General features: G+C 37.9%; 1 long non-coding RNA gene across 1 annotated transcript; it reads left to right on the top strand.

The window, feature by feature from the left end:
• Positions 1–282: 282 nt before the first annotated feature.
• LOC120479138 (uncharacterized) lies at positions 283–7,504 on the top strand. The gene is made up of 3 exons (XR_016147434.1): positions 283–500; positions 6,256–6,424; positions 6,657–7,504. It is a non-coding gene; the product is annotated as an uncharacterized LOC120479138 (long non-coding RNA).
• The last annotated feature ends 1,626 nt before the right edge of the window (positions 7,505–9,130 follow it).

Genomic DNA, 9,130 nt, shown 5'->3' with positions numbered 1-9,130 from the left:
AGCAAGAACTGGTACCAACAAAATTGGTTCCCTTTTGTAATAATTGTGTACCAATACATATTATATAGGCTTTTTTGTAAATAACATATCTATGCATATTACATTACAGTTTTTTTCCCCATATGCTTTTGCAACAGGACGCGTGATGCATGCACGATGCATGTTTTGTTGGTTTGTTGACCAAAGCGCAATGATTTAGCTAGACCAGTGTTGGTTTCGCCCTGTAACAGGTTCAACCGGAATGACACAATATTGATGTGCGCATGCGCAGTAACCCTTGGTGGGACAATCTGACAAGTAAATGGAATGTCAGGGATGTCATCTGTACAGTTTCAATTTCTTCTTTTGTCAATATCATTCAGTAAACAGGGTTCTCGGAGGAGATTTTGAACATATATTTTCAAGAAGGACATGTTAGGATGAGAGGCTGCAGAGTAAAGTTCCTCCAGTGCAAGTCTCCTGGAAAAACCAGCCCAGATGAAATCACATTGGCAGCAAAGGTAAGAACCTGAAAATAAAGCATGCCTTCATTCAGTTATAAGTTTATTAGCAGCTCACATATTTATTTCCCATGATTTCCCGGTTGAAGAGTCGCATAGCGTACCATGCTGATAGTGCTTTAAGTGGGATCAGGAGCAACAGGGAAGATGTGTCTTCCGGACATGAAAGATTTTATCAATTTTTTCACAGCAAAGCTCTCGTATCTATACTGGTCGCTTTAGACACTGGTGTGGAAAATTTACAACAATTTAAAATAAACACACACACACCACTGGATTACACAAACACAAAAACACTTGTTTTATATTGAGCTTGATTTGTGGATTTGTTGGCTTAGTTAATCCTTCTTTGGTGTTTAACTTGACCAGTGTGTGTGTTTATTAAACGCCGGTTTTCCAGCACAGTTGGACTTTACTTTCAGCATCATGAGCTGTGGAAACGCGTCAGCATTCTCAGGTATAAATATGCAGCATTAGTGTTACATTTCACTAATATAGTTGTACTGTACTTCAGTTGTATTATGTATTTTAGTAATAACGCCGTTATATTGTAGTATTATTGTAGTATTCTTCAGCTGTATTGCAGTAATATCGCTGTTATATTGCACTATTATTGTAGTATTCTTCAGTTGTATTGCAGTAATATCGCTGTTATATTGCACTATTATTGTAGTATTCTTCAGTTGTATTTCAGTAATAACGCCATTATATTGCAATATTATTGTAGTATTCTGCAGATGTACTCAAGTAATACTGCAATATTGTAGTTTTTTTCCTGTCCAAAAAAACTGCATTTTTCTACATGTAACAAAACTACAATTTTATCTCTAAAAACTGCAGAAATTTTTTGTAAGGGGTGAACCTCTGAAATTATAACGTTGCCATTTTAATTGTAACATGAAGGTTCGGTATGTGGTGGTAGATCACTCTTCATGATAATAAACAGCAGAATGGAGACAGCAGACTTGCTTGAGGCAGTCATCCCATTCCCCAGACTGCTGAAGAAGTGTCTTGGCTAACTGATCAATAAGTGTCCTGTTGAACCTCTCAGTTATGCCGTCACACTGAGGATGATATGGGCTGGTTCGTGTTTTCTGCACGCACAGCAGATCACACAGATGTTTCACTAGGTCAGATTCAAACTGACATCCCTGATCAGTGTGAAACTTTTCCGGGATGCCATGTTCACAGATGAAGTTTTTAAACAGACATTTTGCCACTGTTATGGCGCGCTGGTCTGGAATGGCATAGAGGTTGACATCCTTGGAGAAATAATCTTGGACAACAAGCACATACCTGTTGTCACGACTCATAATGGGAAGCTCAAGTATGTCAGCTGCAACCTTTTGGAATGTCTCAGTAGCAACAATTGTTTTCATTTGAGCTCTCTGATGAGGTGTGGGACTTCGTCTGGCGTCACATGGAGTACATTGCTTGCACCACATCTTGATTTCACGTGACATAAAGGGCCAGTAGCACAGCTGTTGAGCACGTTTCAGGACCTAATCAGAAGATGAATGACCAGTTACAGGATTTCCATGCAGCATCTGCAGAACAGTGTCTTTCAAGGCATGAGGAACAATCAATTGATGGAGCACTGATGTTGTGGATGGGTTGAAAACTTTACAGCAGAGTACACCATTATGAAAAGTAAGTCTGTGGAACTCGTGCCAAAGTGTCTTCTCAACACGTGTGCTTTTTTTCATGCGCCAGTATGGTGGTTTCTCTCCCTTAACTGTCCAGCTAATAACCTCTGACAGTATGGAGTCTCGCTGTTGTTCCTTTTTAAAATCCTCTTCAGGGAACTGAAGCACAAATGTGGAGGAAACAGACTGTGGAGCACACTGTGAGGAAGCTGGAGGAGGCTGTGGTCCAGTCAGGTTACAGCAAACTGGCTTTGTATCAGTACTGTAGAGGCTGTGATGTGCAAAACTGACCGGACTAGTCAGACTGACAGGACTCAGACTAGAATGTCTCTTCTCAGAGGGTGGATTGCCAAAAGCACTGGAGGAGGTGCTCTGCTCAGTGGGTCTGATATCAGCAGGGCGACGTGACATTGCATCTGCATTGAGGTGACTGTGACCATCCTTGTGAATTACAGTCCATTCAAAAGGATCAAGTTCAAGGCCCCAGCGTGCACGACGACCAGTTCTGTCATTGTCAATGGGTATTTTTCTGAGACCCAGGAGAGGTTTGTTGTCGGTGACAATAACAAAGGGTTGTTTGTGAAGATAGTGGCAAAAATCTTGTCTTTGGATACGACATGGCCCAGAAACTGTACCTGATCCTTGGCAAAACAGCATTTTTAAGGGGATTCAGCTTCAGGCCACTTGACTGTAATCTGGAGAGAATTTCTTCCAGGTGCTGGAGATGTTCACTGAAAGAGCGGCTGTAGATGAGGACATCATCCAAATACACCAGGCAGGTTTTCCATGGGAAGCCATGAAGTATCATTTCCATCAAGTGCTGGCATTTGGCTGGAGCGTTGGTAAGACCCATTGGCATAACTTTAAAGTGATAAAGGCCACTACCTGTTGTAAATGCTGTTTTTTTCACGGTCTTCCTCCTGCAGCTCGACTTGCCAATAGCCATGTTGCAGGTCCATTGTGGAGAACCAGGCAGAGCCATCCAGTGTGTCGTTGACTCTCGGAAGAGGGTGGGAATATTTGATTGTCACTGTATTAAGTTTTCTATAGTCCAGGCAGAAACACCATGTGCGTCACTCTGTAGGCTCTCTGTTTAATTGGTGTGGCCTCACCAGTGCGGATTTGATGCTTGATGATGCTTGTGCGACTTCTGTCCTCTGAGTGTTTACTTAATACTGCTGAGTATTTCTGAAGCAGTGATTTCAGAGACTGAACTTGGGAAGGTGACAGGTCGCAGTCATTTATCTGGACAGATGGATCTATATCATGGACAGGGGAGGTTGCACACCCTGTCCCTTCCCCTGATATGATGTCAACAGATGAAACCTAATGAAACTCACCCAGGTGTTGACCTGAATGCAGCTCAACGTCATCTCTGGAGTTAAGATTCGAACTACTGTTGTACCATTCTGAACCTCGCTGAGAGAATGTGCCACAATGATGTCACATGATAGGTTGGGCATGAGAACACCATAATAGTCAGCTGGCATGGGAGAAGCAGGTGTAGCTGCTGACACACAGGCTGTGATGAGGGTTTCACTCATAGCTGGAGTCTTAGTGGGCGCACATTAGGGCTGAACGATTAATTGCATTTGCGATAAAATCGCGATATGATGAAACGCGATTTTGTAATCGCAAGAGCTGCGATTACACTGGTCACTTGACACGCGAGAGAAAAGCAGTCTGCAAGATAAAGCATCAACTTGCCACGCTACGCGGTCTGGCGTTCAGAAAAGAACAGTTTATTGTGTTATTTATTCTCTCCTCTCCTCAACAATCCTGGATCGATTCAGAGAATTTCAGAATCGAGTATGAGCTTATAGTTTTTAAACACAGATGCGTGATGACGCTGCGCGTGCTTTAGAAACGAACCGTGTTCTGAATCTGCTTGCTTCTATTTTCTCGCTCTCTCTCTTCCTCACTCACACACACGACACCGCTCGAACCTTCCAAAACATAGTAACGTTATTTTATAAAGGTCGGGGTCGTACCAAATTACAAGGACATTCGCGGGCTTCATTGAACAGGTTTTGCTGCTTTGCTTGATGTTATAACGTTACACTTGCATTGCGCGTTCTCTCCCGCGGGTATTTTCTTTACAAATGCTTCACAGAGGCATTATTTATGTATTTTGGAATGCAGTCGGCTTATATATTAACACCATGAAAATCACTGAGAAGTGAGATATCCTTTCATTTTAAAATACTAACGCGTGCTTTGTGAAGAGTGCTCGTGCATGCGGCCGTGAGCGACTCATTGGTAAATGTACTTGCATGTCAAAATGCTTTTATGACGCGAAATTGATGTAAACACGGTCAGTTATATCTTAAACCAACAAGACAAACCACATTTACAATTTCAAAAGAGATATATGCATTAGTGTGAATGCAGCTTATCATAAACTGAGGGGAAATCACTCCAGCTCTTGAATGAAAAACATTCAGACAGCCTACTTTTAAATACTGAGACCACTCTTTGTTTATTGCTTGTAATGTTTTTTTTTTTGTTTCTCTTTATTTACTAGCTTTTATATTTTGAAGTTATATTATTTTATATAGCCTATTTAAAATTCTTAACATGTAATTGGTTTAATTAAATGTTTTTTATATTTATTTTTTAAAGTATGTGTTTTTACACATGTAATTAAATACATATTTTAAGAGTTATTAAGATTCATTAATAAGAAAAAAAGTAGATCGGATCATGAGCTATCTAAAGATTCCCATCCCAACTGTACAATGATTTATTGCTTGTCTTTGTCGACTAATACAGAAGGTAAATAACTTTTTTTTTAAATCGCATATTAAATCGCAATCGCAATATTGGTTAAAAAAATCGCAATTAGATTATTTTCCAAAATCGTTCAGCCCTAGCGCACATTACAGCAAGAGGCCACTTCATGTCCTTTTGGGAGGAGAGGAATTTTCATGTCCCAAAGTTGCAGCATTTTGTTGTTTATGTCAAGGAGGGCATGGTGTTTCTGCAGAAAATCGAAACCAAGAATGACTGGCTGGCAAGCACCTCTGAGAATTGCAAAGTCCTGTTGCCATACCTGATGTCCAAGTCTGATACCAATCGTTAACTTGCCTAAAATGTCCAGGCACTGTCCATCAACTGAGCGAGCTGGAAAGAGAGGAGGGTGTCATTGGGGCATTTTTTCAATGCTGGTGAGAGTTAAGAAAATCTTCGCTCACAATGGAAACAGTAGAACCAGAGTCAATTAAAGTGCACACTTCAATGCCCTCAACCAAGATTGTAGAAGAGACAGAATCATCGGAGTGTGAGTCATTCTTGTCAGCTTCACTTTCATCAGCTGACATGATGACAAAATGTCCAGTCCAAAACTCACAAAAAGCATGTGAAGTAGAAAAAAAATTAATAAATACCGCAAAAGTCCCTAATATCTCCTCACTAGTTTTGAGGTAATCCACCTGCTCTCAAAGAGTGTAAAATCCAGATAGCACACAAAAAAATCGACCACATCCACAGGTCGTAGGAATAAAACTCACCAAATGTGCAAAAACCACCAAAATAATCCCACGCTGCCACCAAATGTAATGTGAATGTTTGGTATGTGGTGGTAGATCACTCTTTATGATAATAAACAGCAGAATGGAGACAGAAGACATTCTCAAGCGACACTTTTACTGAACACCGTCACTACAATACTTCCTTATCCAGCCTTTCACGTGACTCCACTAACCAATCAAAAGCAAGAACGTAGACTAAGATAAACGTGAGTGAATCAGAGAGGCAAATTCACCAGATTTTCCTTACTGTATTAAATATATAAACACAATTAACTGACTAAACATTGTAAATATACTTCTAGTAAATTAACTCAAATATAAATCATATTAAAAATTCTAAGCATTGCAACTGTCCAATATGAAATATGAACTCCACTTCTAAACCTTATATAATCAACTATTTTAGACCAATTCCACATTAATTATCTGGCGGTTTGTTGTTTATTCCATCAGACTTCCATTCCATTGCTCATTTACATAGTAGACCGGTGTCAGAGTTAAGGAGTTGATTAGGAATTGATCTGATGTTGATATGATGTTATATCGCTTTAATGAAACTCTGTCTGTGTGATTGAACAGATTCAAAAGAAGAGGAGAAAGAAAATCAGCAGAAATCACAGATCAGCAGAAAACAAGAAGACTGAGAGAAACATGGCGGACAGAAAGGACACACAGTCCAGTGGATCACGAGAGGAAAGAGGAGAGAGACTTAAAAGATGTGACAGTATGGAGAGAATAATGCCAAACTGTGAGTGTTTGATCATTAACTTGTTTAGTCATTTGTCATATTTGAGTTTCACAGTCTGATGAATTTGTCCAAATGTTACACTTTATGACAGGAGAGAAAACAACAGAAATCTAACAGACTTTCTTCAGTCATTAAACACTAACTGATTGTGTTATTGATCAAGATCATAATACCTATAAAAATTCAAAGTGAAGTATATGAGGATAATCAGCATATTTGTTTATATTTCTAGTGTAATGATGCAGACGAGCCTGTAAAGAGTGATTCTGATGTCAAAACTGAGGAGATTCTCATCAAACCCTTCAACATCATCATCATCATCATCACTGACATCCATCAGCAGCTGAAGACCTGAATATCTTCATCATCACCATTGCTACGACTGAGATAATCAGACACATAAATTTTGTTACATCACTTTAAAGAGAGCAGAAAAGTCATCAGGGTGATAAGATGGTTTCATTGAAGAATGGTCATGTGATATAAGACAGAGGCCATGGGAAAGACAGAAACATAACTTAAACAGACTTTCCTGCAGTAATGTAGGAGAACTGATCTATAAATGAACTGAAAGCTTCAGCTTCAGACAGAATGATGAACTAATTCTAATATGCCTGACACAGACAAGAGATCCTTGAAAACTACAGCAGACTCAAGAACTCCTCTGAGTCACTCCTCTAAAGGTGTGGCACAAAACTCTCATGATTATAACAGTGAACACACACACGCACATACACATAAACACACACACACACACACACACACACCCTCGCCTCAGGCATTTGTCCCTGCACAGACTGAACTGCTCATCACTGCTTACCTTGTTACGACGTTCTGCCTTTCCAGTTTTGAATCCATTACTCACACTTACATCATGCTTCAAGTATTTACCAAAGACACATCAAGCAATCCTGAATACTCAAGCTACAATAATAATAATAATGGAATAATGAGTAATAATAATAATGGAGTAATGATTAATAATGTTTTCTGCAAGCCAAAGTTCTCGGGATATCACAAACTTGCATAATATTTTGCTGATATATTTAAGACTGCAATATTTGTATTTAGTGCACATTTAAAGCATCTTTGTTTATTTAGGATTTATGTGTATTTTGTATATGTTTTTGTGTCAGAATGTTGTACAATAAAGAAAAAGCTCTGCAAAACTTTAATATTTAGTTATATTTTCATATTTATTGATACAATTAACAAGAAAGTAAAATTCAATTCATATGGAAGTCAGCATTACATGTGACAGAGTTTGTCCAAATCTTGGGTGTATTTGTTCTGGTTTTAGTCACATGTCATTAATATTAATACTGGAGTTCTGAGACTGAATGAATCAAAAGTGTTGGTGGGTCTTTAATAAAATATTGTGTAGATTAAAATAATATATATTCTCTTTCAGCAAATGCTTCAAATTCAGTCATAAATCCATTATGAATAATAATACTTCCTTCATAAAAAGCAACTGAAAGATGATATTTCTGTGATGATAATTATTTCTGTAAGGAAGATGCTTTAGAAAAATTCAGATATGAAAATACAAACTTACAAACGAGAAATAGAGAATTTAAGAATAGAGTTTGGTTTGACTTTGAGCTTGAGATGAAATATATCCGAGTCATTAACACAGATCTCCAGATTAACTTTTACAGCTGTTTGGCTAATTTGATAATCTATGTGAACCGTCCTGAAGTGAACGTCAACCGTCCCAAAATAACAATGTTGTTTCTGTACTTTATTATCATCTAGTTGTAAATACAATAGTGTAATACACACGCACCCCACACCACACAAACCAACCAATGCGTATCATATGCACGTAAAGTCATTTTAGCACATAAATTACACGATAATACTTTGTACACATAGTGCTATAAAGACGCATTTAGTGTGATCGGGTTGACTGTAGATCAGTCAAACTAAAATCTTATTGTATTTCGTCAACTAAAACTAAAACAATTCAGATGAGTAAAATATAACGGGTCGGGTTTAGTTCAGTAATGCATTAATTTAGGATTTCTCTCAAATGTCCAAACCCACATTCATACTTCCGGAGAAAACATCTATTGACCAGTTAATATGAATGATTATAAAGTTTGAACATGCGATACAGACACAGATTTAACTAATGTGACTTAAGAAATACCTTAAAAATAAATAAAACCACTTTTCCTAAAGTAGAATATTCTTCTTTCAATGAATGATATATGCAGTCTTTATAACTAGTTACTTATCTTACTTATCGTATCCTTTATAATCCACCACAAGGGACGTTTTGAACAACATACTGCGAGTATGATGACAGAATGACCATTTTGGGTCAAATCTCCCTAAGAGAAAGACATGTCCGTTTATTTATTTCAATAATTTTAAGGACTAGTGTTTCAGTACAAGTCACTGCCAACACACATCAGAGATTACACAATATTATATAGAGATTTTTTTTAATGATTTTTATCAAAATTTAAAATCCAGTATAACATTTTTGTGATATCTGTTGGGTACCAAGTTAACACATAGCTCACTAAAGGCTTTTTTAAATGTTTTTGTAAAGTTACAATTGCTGTTGGACAAAATTATTGTTTTATATTTTTAAGGTTAAAGTTTGGGTGCACATTGTCCCAGAGGGAAATTTGTCTTGGGCTCAAAATACTCACATACTGTAAATACAATCATAAATCTTAATATGGGATTAAT

The sequence above is a fragment of the Pimephales promelas genome, chromosome 2 (genome assembly GCF_988280905.1).
Source record: "Pimephales promelas chromosome 2, fPimPro1.hap1.1, whole genome shotgun sequence".
NCBI classification, from domain to species: Eukaryota; Metazoa; Chordata; class Actinopteri; order Cypriniformes; family Leuciscidae; genus Pimephales; species Pimephales promelas.
Note: the sequence above shows the minus strand (reverse complement) of the source record. Positions and strands in the feature narration are given on the sequence as shown.